The sequence below is a fragment of the Erythrolamprus reginae genome, chromosome 8, assembly GCF_031021105.1.
Source record: "Erythrolamprus reginae isolate rEryReg1 chromosome 8, rEryReg1.hap1, whole genome shotgun sequence".
Taxonomy (NCBI): domain Eukaryota; kingdom Metazoa; phylum Chordata; class Lepidosauria; order Squamata; family Dipsadidae; genus Erythrolamprus; species Erythrolamprus reginae.
Genome location: NC_091957.1, coordinates 42,734,301 through 42,751,585, shown reverse-complemented (window position 1 = coordinate 42,751,585; position 17,285 = coordinate 42,734,301). Strand labels below are relative to the sequence as shown.

Below are 17,285 nucleotides of genomic sequence, written 5' to 3'. Positions count from 1 at the left end.
GGGAACCTTTGATAAGGTATTATGTATCCTCTCTCCTTCCTTCCTTCCTTCCTTCCTTCCTTCCTTCCTTCCTTCCTTCCTTCTTTCCTCCTTCCTTCCTTCCTTCCTCCTTCCTTCTCTGTCTGTCGGTCATCTATATTCATCCATTCAGCATTTATCTGTCTGTCTATCTATCACCAATCTACCTATTCATCAATCTGGCATCTTTACCTAACTATCCATCCATCCATCCCTGTCTATCTATGTCCATCATCTATCTATCCTCTCACCCACCCACCCACCCACCCACCTACCCACCCATCCATTCATCCTGTCTACCTGTCTGTCTGTCTGTCTGTCTGTCACCTATCCATCCATTCCACAATTATTTATTTATTTATTTATTTATTTATTTATTTATTTATTTATTTATTTATTTATTTATTTATTTATTTATTTATTTATTTATTTATTTATTTATTTATTTATTTATTTATTTATTTATTTATTTATTTATTTATTTATTTATTTATTTATTTATTTATTTATTTATTTATTTATTTATTTATTTATTTATTTATTTATTTATTTATTTATTTATTTATTTAGATTTGCATGCCGCCCCTCTCTGCAGACTCGGTCTGTCTGTCTATGTCTGCCTGCCTGCCTACCTGCCTGCCTATCTTCCTATCATTTTTCTTGTCCTTCATCCATAAAGTTATAATTTTTTGGTCATTTAGATAGCTTATTATATTTCATGTTTGATGTGTATGTGCTGTATGGTTTTTAACTGTTGAGGTTTATATATATTTTATTATTAGATTTGTTCCATTGTTATACTGTTTTTATTACTGTTGTGAGCCGCCCCGAGTCTTCGGAGAGGGGCGGCATACAAATTTAATAAATTATTATTATTATTATTATTATTATTATTATTATTATTATATAATTTTAATTTAATTGGATTAATTTTATTGTAATTTACTGCTTTTTTATATATTGCAAGCTGCCCCGAGTCTTTGAAGAGGGGTGGCATAGAAATCCAACCCAATCAATCAATCAATCAATTCTCCTTATAGATCGATTACCTAGTTTTCCTATAGAAGGAACCTCTAAATAATATTCTGCCTTGTGTTATAACCCCATAAGAGCAACCTTGGAAGGGAGGCTGGTGGTTCATTTGGAATCATCCATGTCAGCTTCAGTGTGTCAGCATGAACTCAAAGTCAGGTTTCAATTCATCTTCTTTAAATCCCACAATCAGAATCCTTATTAAAACAGATAAAGCAATTTAGAAGGATACAGGAATGCTTTGAAATGGAAAATCCACAGTTTCATTGTGTTTCTTTTTTTAAAACCAATTTCAGTTTTATTTTAAAACAGTTCTTATGTGCATGACACTTTATAAAATCATCTTCTGGTTACTTTACAGAACTGCCATAAACAAACATGAATAAACACAAATCCAGTTGTTTAAAAATTGGAAATGACCTGGGATCTTAATTCACTCTACTTGAGAAATTAGTTGTGTTGGATAAATCAGCATACGATGCCAAAGACCTAAGTAGAAGTATTTTGTCCTGTGTTCCCGTTTTTGATTTGCATGGCTCTCCTTAAAGGACAATCAATAAAGCACAAGTACACATATACACCTATACATACCTTACATTCCAAGGAGGTTTCCTTATAGTCCATCACTTTGTTATGCAGACAATCCTCAGCTTACAACAGTTAATTTAATGACCGCTTGAACTTACATCGGCACTGAAAACATGCAACTTACAACCATTTTTCAGTTACAACCTTTGTAGCAAACCCATGATGGTGTGATCAAAAGTCAGATGCTCATACTTGTGAATCCAGAGATGGCTTCACTGAACAATGGTGACAAGAAAGATTTTAAAAAATGGGACTAAACCATTTTTGGTTACTTGCTGTTGTGGTTAGCTCTGGCCCTGCTCCTGCTCCAAGGACTGTGGATGTGGGGGAGACATCCACATGCTGCAGGTCTGTTTTGTCCCCGGTGGAATCTGATGATGAAGGCTCCTCTGACCAAGAAGACATGAGTGACAGGGAGGAGGAGAGTGTGGCAGACAGCTCAGAAGGAGATCAATTATCTAGCTCCTCCTTGGATTCGGAACAAGAGTTAATGATACAGCCACACATGCGGAGAGCGATGCATAGGCAACAACAACTGAGGGATTACTATCAAAGAAAATGAGGCCACCTGTGGTTGGGTGGGGCTGTGGTAATTAATGAGGCTGCTATAAATAGCAGCCTGTGGGTTTGGCCATTGAGGAGGATTATCTGATCGTTGTGTTTCATGACTGCCTTGCTGCGTTTGACCTTTTGTGTGCTGATTTTCCCCCGCTTTGAAACTAAACCAGAGCAAAGTGTGTTTCACTTTGTGAAAGAAGAAGGACTGTGAATTGCCTCACAGCTGCAAGCTAAGTATCACAGAACTGATAAGGGACTTGTACAAATTACCAGTTTGTTTGGAGACGAGTGCTCTTTGCTATACCAAAAGAGGGCTTAGTTTAAGTGAATTTTCATTATAAAGAACATTGTTTTGAATTTGCAAACGTGTGTGTGTCTGAAATTTGTACCTGTGAATTTCCGGGAGGAGTCTACCAGAGAGCCTGACAGAACACTTGCTGAACAAATTTCTCGCTTGGCGAAATGGACCACATTGATTGAAGACAAGAAGTGCTTTTGTTTCCATGTGGAAACCACTTCTGAACTTTATGCTTAAGGTGGAAAAGAATAAAACTCTGACTTTGGGTTTTACCGATGAGACTGATAGGTCTTTATAGAGATTCCCTTCTCCTCCCCTCTTCCCTTTCTTTCCCTTTCTTTCCCTTTTCCTCCCTTCCCTTCCCCTCCCCTCATCTCTTCTCTCATCCACTCATCTCATCTCTTGTCTGGTTGTTGACGCTCCAATATCGCAAAAATATCCATCTCTTCTGCATCTATTGGAGATGTTTCCTGTTTTTCTCCCCTGAGTTTTACTTCTTCCAAATGCAAATTGCGCTGTTTGTCAACAGAGGGAGCCAATTCAGGGGAGAGAAAAAAAAACCTCTCATTCAGCCCTCAAAGAGGAAGCCTTCATAGATATGGAAATGTAAAGATCTAAATTGTCATTGCTCAGATTTGTTTGCGTTTCCCAGATCAGAGAGAGTAGGAATTGGCACTGGTTGTTCAAGAAATAAGGAAAGAAAGAGAGAAAGAAAAGGGGGGTTTCTGAGTATTGTGGAATGCTGGGGATTTATTTGCTCTGTATTGATACATATCAGGAAGACGTTCCAGCCCAAAATGAGGAGCTACAATCCCTTCCATTACCAGGATCAGTCTGACTGTTGGCCTGGTCATTACAGCTTCATAAAAAAAGATCAGTTTTAAACCATGATTTAGTGTGATGTGTGACAATGAGCATTGGTAAGACGAACCGTAACTTCTCCGATGTACTAAACATACAAAACATTTGTCAGACCAATTTTTGAATACAGCTCACCTGTACGGAATCCACACTGCATAACAGACATTAATACAATCGAAGGAGTCCAGAAATACTTCACAAGAAGAGTCCTCCACTCCTCCTCATGCAACAAATTACCTTAGTCCTCCAGACATCAATTGCTACATTTAGAAGGGAAGAAAGGTCATAAAAAGGGGCAGAGTTCACTTAATCAATATCTCACTTAACAACAGAAACCATGGGCTCAGTTGTGTTTGGAAGTCGCGGCCTGTAGTTGAGCACCTGGTCATATTAAATGTTAAGTAAAAGTGTCCTCTTCTGGATCATTATTTCAAAATGAAAAGCGAAATAGAACGAATGAACGAATGAACGAATGAACGAATGAACGAATGAACGAGTGAACGAGTGAACGAGTGAACGAATGAACGAATGAACGAATGAACGAATGAACGAATGAACGAATGAACGAATGAACGAATGAACGAATGAACGAATGAACGAATGAACGAATGAACGAACGAATGAATGAACGAATGAACGAACAAAGTCAGCCTTTTATGATCTTGCCATATCAATAAAAGGCTTAACCATGCAACATGGGCATTGAAAATCTTTAATTTTTGATGAATTGCATTATTTATCCCCCTCCATCTCCCTCTCTCCTTCCCTCTTTCTCTTTCTCTTTCTCTCTCTCTCCCTCCCTCTCTTTCTTTCTCTCTACCTCCCTTTTTCTCTCTCTCTCCCTCCCTATTTCTCTCCCTCTCCCTCTTCTCTCTCTTTCTATCTCCCTTTTGGCAGTTAAAAATAATCCTGTATTCAGTCGCAACTTTTGTCGCAACTCTGATAGAATGAAATTCAGCAATCTTTGGAGTAACTTTACAACCACCGACACTCTCTGCCATGTGTCAGTCCTCTCCTGAACCTTTAAAATAAGTCTTTTTGGAGGAACTGCCCTGTCTAATTTTTTTCCTGAGAAAATAAGGAACAATTCTAGCTGTTTCCCTCTTGGTATCATTAGTGCTGCAAAAACAGGAGGGAAAAAAACCCTTAACTTTCAGAGGGCTGAGATAATTTTTCTTTGCAAATAACTCCAAGTTGTTTTCCCAAAACTCCTCAAGTTCCTAGCACTCATCACTTACTAATTGAAACCTCTCTGGCAAAACCACTGATAAAGAAAGAGTCTCTCACCATCCGACTTTAAAAAAACACACAAAAAAAATCTCCAGAAGAAGATTTCCTGTCTAGTGGTCCCTTAAATACTCTGCAGTCAAAACCCACAACCCTTCAGGAACTTAAAACGTTAGGCAACTCTGCTTCAATGTCCCCCTCACCCCCGCTATGCAAATGCTACTGGCTTTGGTCGGATGTGTAAAATGATATTGGCAAAAGGTCCCGAGCTCAGCAGAAACCCAATGGAAGTGGGGATGCGACTATTTTAAGAAATGCCTTCTTCCCTTGAAAACAGAAATTGCTTTCATGAGAAGAACCATTTTGTCCCTATTTGAAGCTGTACAAGTGTTCTTTTCATAGAGGCTGTAGAATGTGGAAGGCTGAAGTCCATGGATGCAGACATGTTCAACCAAAAAGCAAGATGACACGTTTTACTATTTTGGCTATATTCCTTTACCTATTAGAATGAAGATTTAGGATTATTTCTGATTTATTCTGGCTAGTCTATTATTATTATTATTATTATTATTATTATTATTATTATTATTATATGGGTTGCTGCCAGTGTCCTAGGTATCAACCAAGTATCTTCTTAAAATATTTGTTGTTATTATTGTTGTTGCTGCTGTTGCTGTTGTTATTATTATCATTATTATTATTATTATTATCACCACCACCACCATCATCATCATTATCTCTTTTATTCATTAAACATGAAACTCAGTCAACTGAACATTTTTAAAAGGGTCACAAATACCACTGACTGGTGCTGATTAGTGTTGGGCGAACTGAACTCGCACAATTCGGGTCTGTACCGAATTTTGTGGTGTTTGGCATGCCGAACCTGAACCCGAATTTTTTTAAAAAAAATTGTGCTCTGGCTCGGCGTTCATGCCAAGCACCGCAAAGCACCACTGCCCGGCTGTCATCTGCTGAGAAGAGGAGGAGGAGCCGGGCACCGGTGGCAGCAAAGGAAGGCGAACACCAGGGAGCTGTCAGCCATTCAGGAGGTTGGGAGGGACTCAGAAAATGAGCTGGGGAATCCCATGAAGGGATTCCGGGGGCGGAGCTTTGACATCACCGGCAGGTTGCTAAGCACGCCAAGGTGATCACTTCCTGGATTCCGGTAGCGGCACTAAAATAATGGAGGGAGGATGGAATCCAGGAAGTGATCACCTTGGCATGCTTAGCAACCTGCCAGTATATGTGACATCAAAGCTCCGCTCCCGCAATCCCATCATTTTTTATTTTTATGGATTTTTTATTTTTATTTATTTTTATTTTTAGGAAAAAGGACACCGCAGTGGCGCCGCAAGCAAAGGGAGGTCCTTTCATGTAAAAATAAAAAGTTACTTAATTATTTGAAAAATGTGCAAATTAGGTTGGGCAGTTGGTAGTAATTTCCCCTAATGAAATTTGTTCTGATCAGTTTCTCTGCTCTATCCAAGGTAATAATTTCCAAAAAGAATGGATGGATTAAAACAACAATAATAAAATGAAATGACTGGTTTTAAAAAAAACTTGAATGACAAAGCTACCACAACGATATCTGCCACAGTTGGTCTTCTTCCAAATCAACTACAGAAGCTCATTTTCTCATGGCGTAGAAAACGTACAAAGCAATCCTCTGGGTATAACAGAAACAGAAGGAGTTGTTTTCTCTAAAATATCTCAGGAGGAGGCGGAATGTAGCACTAAATATTGAATTTCATTTTTTTTCCTTTCTTCCGTTTCCTGTCTCCCCACCCCCTCACCCAGTCTCTTAATTCACAATAAACAGGGTTGTTGAAACAGGAAGTTATTATTTTTTCACCAAGAGACCCAAATCTACATCAGATACACCAGATAAGAAAAAGCACAGAATCCATTACGAAGGCATTTGTTAGGTGTTCACCCAATTTCTTTTTTCAATTTCTCCATAGGGCCTTTCAAAGGGTCTGATATTTGGTTGGTTGGTTTGTCAAAAATATGTACAAGATTGCAGGTATTGGTATAAACATAAAAATAGCAAAGTAGATACTGGTAAATATATGGGGCGAGTACAAGTGCACTAGAGTGCCTTCCGTCTCCTGTCCTATTGCTCTCTTATATCTCCTATTCCTTTCTTCTATTCCTATATCTCTTCTTCTATTCTTTCATTGATATGTTCTATTACTATATCTTCTTTTCTATTCTTTCATAGATATATTTTACTATGAGTATCTCCTCTATAACCTTCATCATGTATTTTGCTATGTGTGTATATATATATATACCCTCTAAAATTCTCATTGTGTATTGGACTAACTAACTAACTAGATAGATAGATAGATAGATAGATAGATAGATAGATAGATAGATAGATAGATAGATAGATAGACAGACAGACAGACAGACAGACAGACAGACAGACAGACAGACAGACAGACAGACAGACAGACAGACAGACAAATAAATAAATATGGACAATAGGACAGTGAGATGGGGTGGTGGGCACAATGGTGCGCTTATGCACGCCCCTTACAGACCTCTCAGGTATGGGGAGAAGTCGACTGTAGACAGTCTAAGGTTAAAGTTTTTGGAGTTTGGGGAAGAAGCTGCTGAAGTCGTATTTTCTACAATCAAGTTTGGAGTGGTTTACATTGAGTTTGAATCTATCGGGTGCTCGTACATTATTGTGGCTGAAGGTGGAGTATTCATTGACAGGTAGGACATTGTAGTAGATGATTTTATGATTTACATTTAGATCATAATGAAGACTGTAAGATATCTAAGCCCCAAATTTCAAATCTGGTAGAATGTGGAGCGCAGAGGAGTGGAGGACTCATCTTGTGAAATATTTCTGGATTCTCTCTATTGTATTAATGTCCAAAATGCAGTGTGGGTTTCATACAAGTGAGCTGTATTCGAGAATTGGTCTGACAAATGTTTTGTATGCTCTTATTAGCAGTGTAATATTGCCAGAGAAGAAGCTATGCAAGATTACTGTAGATTAACAACCCTTGGTGCCTTTTTAATAACTACTTTCACCAAAGAGGTTTCAACAGCAGAACAGATGGAGTTCTTCTACAGGTCATCATTTGAGTCATCCCTTTCATTCCCAAAAGGGCTATTGTTGAATTGGATTGTGTGCCAAATAGACAATCCAATAGGCTCAAGGAATTTTAGCATCTTTCCAAAATAAGTCTACAGCAAGAGTCAACAACTCAACTCTTGGACTGTCTATAGATCATAGCTTAATTTTTGGGGCCTCCTGAAATCCTTCAAGAACTTGCTGCTCAAAATGGTGTGGACCGTGAGAACGTTCAATTACAGCCTGGTTAAAATAAGCAAATTTCAGTTCATCTTAAAAGAATTTTACTAAAAAAATAAAATAAAATCCCCCAATGCAGAAAGAAATGAAGAAAATGATTTTGGTTCTATAAATAATGTCTTAACACATTCCTGATGATAGGTGACTGTTTATTTTATAATAATTATAATAATAATTCATTAGATTTGTATGCCGCCCCTCTCCGAAGACTTGGGGCGGCGCACAACAACGATAAAAACAGTATTATACAGGCACAAATCTAATATTAAAAAAAACTAAAAACCCTATCATAATTAAAAACCAAACAGCACATACATACCAAACATAAATTATAATAAGCCTGGGGGAATGGTGTCTCAAATCCCCCATGCCTGGCGGTATAGGTGGGTCTTAAGTAGTTTACGGAAGACAAGGAGGGTGGGAGCAGTTCTAATCTCCGGGGGGAGTTGATTCCAGAGGGCTGGGGCCGCCACAGAGAAGGCTCTTCCCCTGGGGCCCGCCAGACGACATTGTTTTGTTTTGTTTCATAACAGGATTTATAACAATTTGATTTTAGGCCTAACTAGGTGCTATACCTTTTAGATAGCTCACTTCCCCAAATTGTTTAGTTTGATAAAGTGCTGTATGTTGTTTTAGTTGCATTGCTTGTTTAGTGTCTTTTTATATCTGTGGGTTGCATTGATTGGTCATTAACTGCAATAATAACAGACATTCCTACCACATCTTTCTAGTTTTCGTTTTCGTTTAAAAGTGGGTCTTCCCAGCACAATTATGTCGTGCAGTCCTTCGAGCCTCTCTTTTTATTTTTATTCTTTTAATTTTTATTCTTTTAAGGCCCAGCAAGGATTGGAGACAGGAAGAAAGCTTTAAAAATTATGCTCATCGTGGAGTAAAATGGATGCCCTCTTCTTCCCCTCTCTCATACAATACCAATATCCGAAATAGCTCACTGAAATAGATTTATAATAGGTTTGGGAGAGAATAATCTGCGACTAATTTATGATTATGGAATTTTCTGTTCCAAAAATGCATTGTCTTGGATGAGGATCCAGAGTAACGAGGCCAATTGGTGAAAAACAGGGCAGCTGTTAGTGCCATCGTCTAGCATCCAAAAGAATGCTACTGAATTCCTGCTGTTGAAAAGTGTGACAAGTTGAGAAGAGGACAATTACCCAGTGGACATTCAATAAACATCTCCAGGACCTGATGAACCTTTTGGGAGGAGATCCCGGAGTTGACAAATAGATCTTGGTCCTCATCCAACAGACGTGTCCTTGTGTTTTGATGTTTATATTATCATCCCGCCACTCAACTCAGTTACCTCAGCTTTTTCAACTGACGGCTAAATAAGATTTGGATTGTGAACTGGTGAAATGATTATGCCAAGCTGTTGAAACTGTCACACAAACCACTGTGCTTTGGGCTAGCTCTCTGCATGTAGTCCAGCACTGCTGTGCCAATTTGATTGTGTACCATCCAGAGCAGTTGAGGAACAATTGTTGGGTGCATATTCTACTTCAATTACTCTCCTTTGACTTGCCGGAAAGGAAATTGTTTTTTGATTATTTTCTCTCCTTTCTCCTCCCAGGAGAATATTTGGAGAAAATTCATTTGGAGTCACCTTGAGTTTATTCTGAGTCGCCTTGGCAAGGTGGGTGGCATCCAAGTTAAATAAATAAATGAACAATTACTAAATAAAATTCTCATAGAAACATAGAAGACTGACGGCAGAAAAAGACCTCATGGTCCATCTAGTCTGCCCTTATACTATTTCCTGTATTTTATCTTAGGATGGATATATGTTTATCCCAGGCATGTTTAAATTCAGTTACTGTGGATTTACCAACCACGTCTGCTGGAAGTTTGTTCCAAGGATCTACTACTCTTTCAGTGAAATAATATTTCCTCACGTTGCTTTTGATCTTTCCCCCAACTAACTTCAGATTGTGTCCCCTTGTTCTTGTGTTCACTTTCCTATTAAAAACACTTCCCTCCTGAAAGTTATTTAACCCTTTAACATATTTAAATGTTTCGATCATGTTCCCCCTTTTCCTTCTGTCCTCCATGGCTGGGGTGCAGGTTCTTGTACCCTTTTATGACCTTTACTGGAGTGTCAACTCCTCTTTTACTGTCATGCAGCCCATGTACAAATTATTATTATTATTATTATTATTATTATTATTATTATTATTATTAATTATTTATTGGATTTGTATGCCGTCCCTCTCCGTAGACTTGGGGCGGCTAACAACAGTAGTACAAAACAGCATGTAAATCCAATACTAAAACAACTAAAAAAAACCTTATGGTAAAACCAAACATACATACAAACAAACAAACATACCATGCATACATTGTAAAGGCCTAGGGGGAAAGAATATCTCAGTTCCCCCATGCCTGATGGCAGAGGTGGGTTTTAAGGAGCTTTAAAAAGGCGAGGAGGGTGGGGGCAATTCTAATCTCCGGGGGGAGTTGGTTCCAGAGGGCCGGGGCCGCCACAGAGAAGGCTCTTCCCCTAGGCCCCGCCAAATTGCCTGCAGATTCTTTGGCTTTCTTTAAAACCAGGGGCATTTCCTTCATCAGGAACTGTGGGCAGTCAGGGATGCAGACTGAATGATGGATAGGGGTATAACCAGAGAACCAGGAACATATTCACATTAGGTTTGGGAAGCTAACTAAAATAAATAAAATCACTTCCACCTTGTCTACTTGAAAGGATGCTTTGAAGCATCAGCAACAGATATTCTTAACCCTGATGTTCTGTTTGCCAAAAACTCACACTTGTACTGTTCCCGGGTCTATTTGACCCAGACTAAAAATGGTTTATTTTAGCTGCTTGGAAAAGGTTTTGCATTACTTTATTAGTTTGAACATTCTTGATTGCAACCAAATGAAAAATGAAATGAAAAAAATTAATGTCTATTTGTTTATTTTGCTCAGAAAAGCCCCTCCCCCTGTCTGTGTGCAATTTTGTTCATTTATATATAGATCAGGCTGCAATTTCTAAATTTTTGAATACATTTTGCACTGGTTTACTAAGTTGAACATTCCTGATTGCAACCATATGAAAAATGAAATGAAAAAATTAATGTCTATTTGTTTATTTTGCTCAGAAAAGCCCCTCCTCCTGTCTGTGTGCAATTTTGTTCATTTATTTATAGATCAGGCTGCAATTTCTAAATTTTTGAATACATTTTGCACTGGTTTACTAAGTTGAACATTCCTGATTGCAACCATATGAAAAATGAAATGAAAAAATTAATGTCTATTTGTTTATTTTGCTCAGAAAAGCCCCTCCCCCTGTCTGTGTGCAATTTTGTTCATTTATATATAGATCAGGCTGCAATTTCCAAATTTTTAAAATACATTTTGCATTGGTTTACTAATTTGAACATTCCTGATCGCAACCAAATGAAAAGAAAATATTAATGTTTATTCGGCAATTTTTTGCACCTGCCCAAAAGCAAAAAAAAATGCCGAAATCTCTTGTGTGTACACATCTTCTCATGAGATTTTTCTTCCTGCTCATGCACAGAAGCAAAATCTCACTGGGTCGTGCGCACATGGACACCAGCAACATGAAACTGCACATGCATCGCACCGGTAGCAGCGGTAAGTAGCAACCCCCATGTCAGTGAACCAAAAGCACCTGAGAGAGTAGGTAGGTAGGTAGGTAGGTAGGCAGTATATAGTATATAGTACCCCATTCCTAAGAGGTGTGTAAGGGGCATGCATAAGCACACCATTGTGCCTACCATCCCTCTCTTACTGTCTTCATTTATCTGTATTTATAGCAATAGCAATAGCATTTAGACTTATATACCGCTTCACAGTACTTTACAGCCCTCTCGAAGTGGTTTACAGAGAGTCAGCCTCTTGCCCCCAACAATCTGGGTCCTCATTTTACTGACCTTGGAAGGATGAGTCAACCTAGAGCCCACTGAGATTTGATCTGCCAAACTGCTGAAGTAGCTTGTAGTACTGCACTCTTAACCAATGCACAACCAACAAATTTTATATGTCTCTGTGTGTGTCTGTGTCTGTGTGTGTGTGTGTGTGTGTGTGTGTGTGTGTGTGTGTGAGAGAGAGAGAGAGAGAGAGAGAGAGAGAGAGAGATACAGAATATAGTTTGTTGGCTATGAACAAATTAACTGCCTTGGAAATGGCCCTGGGTTAGGCTGAGAGGCAAAAAGGAAGCTGTGACGCTCCTTCCTTTTACCAGGGTGATCCAACTGAAAAAACATATAGCCCCTCCCTGGTATAAAGCTGAAAGGATCAGATCCTGTGGCCTAGAGGTTAAGGCAGAAGCTGCAGGATAAAATCCCAGTAAGGGTATGGCTAGCTGATGAGGCCAGAACGAGGCTGAAATAGTGCTATCCTAGTCTCCCTTAATTTTAAAAATTCAGCAAAAACATGTGAGATATATATGTATGTATGTATATATGCATGCATGTATGTATACACACACACACACACAAACAAACAAACAAACACACATACTGTATATATAAAATTAAAGGCCGAAATAGTGCTATCCTAATCTCCCTTAATTTTAAAAATTCAGCAAAAACATGTGAGATATGAATGTATATATGTATGTACGTACACACACAAACACCCACGCATACACACACACACACATATATATATATGACGGTCTTGGCATATTCAGGTTTCTTCCCGTTTAGGATTCAGAAATTTCTGGCGACGTTTCGACAAGGTCCCACTCGTTATCTTCAGGCTGGTGCTTCTGTCCTTGTTCTAGGGTGAACACAATGTATATAAATGTATATAAATTTATAGTATATTATAGTACAAACATAGTGTTACTGCAGTCCAAATTTAAGCCATCGATTGCAGATAGCAATTGGCATTTCAGGATAGTAAATAGACATTTAACAGATGTCCACGTTCTCAAACGTGGATGTGCATGCCACCGACAATACTACCACCCTTCAAAAAGTCCTTGACTATGTATCAGAATGGTCAAACAATTGGCAACTCCAAATCTCAGCCAACAAATGCTCTGTCTTACACATTGGCAAAAAGAATCAGAACACAAAATACAAGCTGAGAGGGCATGACCTTGTAGATGACCCTCATTCTGTCAAGGAGTACTCAGGGAGTACTCATATCTCATGATCTAAATGCCAGAGCCCATTGTAATAACATTGCCAGAAAGGCACTAAGAGTTGTTAATCTAATCTTGCATAGCTTCTACTCTGGCAACATTAAGCTGGTAACCAGAGCATACAAAACATTCACTAGATCACTTCTTGAATATAGCTCACCTGTAAGGAACCCACACTTCATATCAAACATTAATACAATTGAGAGAGTCCACTAATATTCCACGAGAACAGTCCTCTACTCTTCTGCTTGCAACAAAACACCAGAATTAAAATGTTGGGCTCAGACAATTAAGAACTACGCCACATTCGGTCTGACATAAGAGTCGTTCATAAAATTATCTGCAACATTGTCCTACCTGTATATAATATGTATAAAACTAGCTATGTAACAGAGAGTAAGCACAATAATAATTGTAAAGAAGGTATGTCGTACAATGTCCAATACTTTTAATTGTTTTGTGTTTTTGTGTTTGTATGTTTATGTATAAATAAATTATGTATGTATGTATGTATGTATGTATGTATGTATGTATGTATGTATGTATGTATCTGTATATATATATATACAGTTTCGGTGATTTCACCGAAACGTCGCATAAACATGCATCCTTTTTGCCTCTAGGCCCAACCCAGGACCACTTCAAGGCAGTTAATATATTTACAGCTGACAACTATGTGTTAAATGTATGTGTTAAATGTTTTTAGCTGGAATTTTAAAATTAAGGGAGACTAGGATGGTCCCATTTCGGCCTTGTTCTGGCCTCATCAGCTAGCCAGTAAGGAAGGGTGTGGCTAGCTGATGAGGCCAGAACAAGGCCAAAATGGGACCATCCTAGTCTCCCTTAATTTTAAAATTCCAGCTAAAAACATTTAACATATATATATATATATATATATATATATATATATATATATATATATATATATATATATATACACATACATATATATATATATATATATTATATATATATATATATATATATATAGTATATATATAGTATATATAGTGTGTATATATATATATATATATATATATATATATATATATATATATATATAGAGAGAGAGAGAGAGAGAGAGAGAGAGAGAGAGAGAGAGATTGTTCTGTGTTCGGGTTTTGCCCTGTGTAATATTTTGCATGTCTATGCGACGTTTCGGCGAAATCACATTCACCATCATCAGGCTGAAGTTCCAATCTTTGTGTTGTTGTAAAATGGAATGTTAGCAACTGTCATTTCTTCCTAGTATATAGTGTGGGGGTGGAGATTTGTTTTGAATGTAGCAAATAGATTGGGTGATTATGTTTCAGTGATCTGATTGGTTGGTGTAATCATAATTATTAGAAGGAATGACATGGAGATTTTTATGAAGTGTTTTGTTAAGGCTGATTTCCAAATATAAAATTCTAAAATCATAATTATTAGAAGGATTGACATGCTGATTATTATGAAGTGTTTTTTTTGTTTTCGTAGATTTTCACGAGTATATGTATGTAGATTGTTCTGAGTTCGGGTTTTGCCCTGTGTAATATTTTGCATGTCTATGCGACGTTTCGGTGAAATCACATTCACCATCATCAGGCTGAAGTTTTAAGCTTCGTGTTGCTGTAAATATGTAAATGTGTGTGTGTGTGTGTGTGTGTGTGTTGTGCTTAGCTCTGGCCCAGCTCCTGCCCCAAGGAATGTGCAGGTGGATATGGGGGAAACATCCACATGCAGCAAGCCTGTTTTGCTCCTGATGGAATCTGCCAACGAAGCCTCCTCTGTCCACGGAAGCGTGAGTGAAAGGGAAGAGGGGAGTTTGGCAGACAGCCCAGGAGGAGATTAATCATCTGTATCATCCCTGGATTCTGAACAAGAATTAATGACACATCCACGCATGCATAGAGTGATGCATAGGAGACAACAACTGAAGGATTATTACAAGAGAAAATGAGGCCACCTGTGGTTGGGTGGAGCTGCTGTAATTAGTGCTACAGATAAAAGTGCAGCTTGGTGTTTTAGCCTCATGGCAGTTTATCTGATTCATTGTTTCGTCAATATTCTGTTTTTTGTGCTGTTCAAGATTGTGTGTGGACTATTTGAACTTTAGAATTGGACTCAATTTCTTAGTTATTGGGTCAGCAATTGGATTGCATTTAACCTGTGCCTTGTGTGTACCAGAAAATCCCTTTGACATTTAAAAAGGGGGCTGTTTCTGTTTTTCTGTTTATAAAAACTTTTGGGTTTTCCTTTTATCGTGTAGTGTGTGTCTTCCTGGATTAATTACCCTGTAATTACATGCAGTTGAAACATCGGCGAAATCACATTCACCATCATCAGGCTGAAGTTTCCAAGCTTGATGATGGTGAATGTGATTTCACCGAAACGTCGCATAAACATGCAAAATATTACACAGGGCAAAACCCGAACTCAGAACAATCTACATACATATACCCGTGAAAATTTACGAAAACAAATATATCTATATCTATATCTATATCTATATCTATATCTATATCTATATCTATATCTATATCTATATCTATATCTATATCTATATCTATATCTATATCTATATCTATATCTATATCTATATCTATATCTATATCTATATCTGTATGTATGTATCACATGGGGTTTTTTGATGAATTTTTAAAATTAAGGGAGACTAGGATTGTGCTATTTCTTTCTTTCTTTTTCTGTTTTCTTTCTTTTTTCCTTTGTCTTTCCTTTTCCCTTTTCCTTCTTTTTTTTCCTTCCCCCCCATCTCTCTCCAGCCCCTCCTCATTTTCACCTGCTTCAGTGCACAAGTCATGGCTGGGAATTAGGGGGTTGGGTGGGAACCAGGTTCTCCTATGAAACAACAGACGCATGACTGCACATGGTTCCTGAGGCCGAAGCACGGAGAGGAAATAAAACTTGTTCCTGGAAGTTTCTGAACAGCCAGATTTATTGGCTGCTTGCAACATGTTACCTGGCCACAGCTGCCAGCAAAATCTCATTAGACACCTTGCTTTCTATAGAAGTGGCCAGTTTTAAGAATAGATTGACATAGACCCAAATGATAGAAGAAGAAAAATGGAAGAGGTGTGCTACCATTTCTTCATAATACACAGATTGGGGTTCCTCTAGTTCAGAGGTCTCCAAACATGGGAACTTTAAGACTTGTGGACTTCAACTCCCAGAATTCCCATGGCTGGCTGGAGAATTCTGGGAATTGAAGTCCACGAGTCTTAAAATTCCCAAGTTTGGAGACCCCCTGCTCTGGTTTCTTGGGGGAAGGACTGAGACAGAAAAAAACAGTACAGCTAGTCCTCGAGTTATGATCACAATTGAGCCCTCAAAATTCTGTGGTTAATTGAGGCATACATTAAGTGAGTTTTGCCCCATTTTGTGACTTTTCTTGCCACAGTTGTTATGCAAATCATGGCAGTTTTTAAATTAGCAGCAGTATATTTACCGAGCATTTTTATTTGTTCTGGTCTCTGACCTAAGACTGCAATAAATTGATTGATTGCATCATCCCACCAAGGGCAGACCGTTTAATGGTTGAAAAGCCATTTCTCTTAATGGTCATTCACCTTGCCTCATTTGAATAACCTTGAGGTTGTACACCTTCAGACCTTGACAGGTGCTGTAAACATCAGAAGAAATGCTCCGTCAAGTCTCTTTAAGTTCTGCCAGACACAACAATTCTACTTCTATGCCTTTCTAGGCTTCCCAACTAGTAATACTAGAGCAATTTTGGCATCTTTAAGATGTGTGGTCTTCATTTCCCAGAATCCCCCAGTTTAAATCACACACCCCATTTAAATCTGGGTGTTTGTTGGGCTGAGCTTTGCAATTCAAGCAAGACTCAGAGTGACACACCTTATTGGCTGTTGTTGATTTGCATACATTAGTTGTGATTTGCACTAGTGTGAACAGCTAAAAAACGAACTGCAATTATTCCCTCCTACCACTGCTAGTTGAAAGTAAGTGCTGTAACCAAAGAGGACAAGGAGAAATTAATTTCTACTGAATGGTTGCATCACTAGGAATTCTGAAGCCCTATGATGCAGGAATGTGATCAGTGCAACTTGATAATCCATGTACTATAGCAATGTTGAATTATTTTACCCACGTTATCTCAAAATTATCAGGGTCCTTCACATCTTCTTTTCTCCAAGGTTTTTTCTTTAGATGGAGCTTTATGGGTTGAACCTGAGATGTTCCTCATGTCAAGCATTAACTTGGCCACTTAATCATGGCTC

At 38.2% G+C, this 17,285-nt stretch overlaps 1 long non-coding RNA gene across 2 annotated transcripts in view; it reads right to left on the bottom strand.

Annotated features, from left to right (window-relative positions):
* Positions 1 to 1,140: 1,140 nt before the first annotated feature.
* LOC139171495 (uncharacterized) overlaps positions 1,141 to 17,285 on the bottom strand; it is a 108,374-nt gene continuing 92,229 nt past the window's right edge. The window contains exon 4 of one of the 2 annotated variants that reach the window (XR_011559756.1): positions 1,141 to 1,247. This is a non-coding gene — a long non-coding RNA (uncharacterized lncRNA). Of the gene's footprint in view, positions 1,248 to 10,869; positions 12,678 to 17,285 lie in introns of those variants that run through there. The other variant, XR_011559757.1, reaches the window with a different exon arrangement.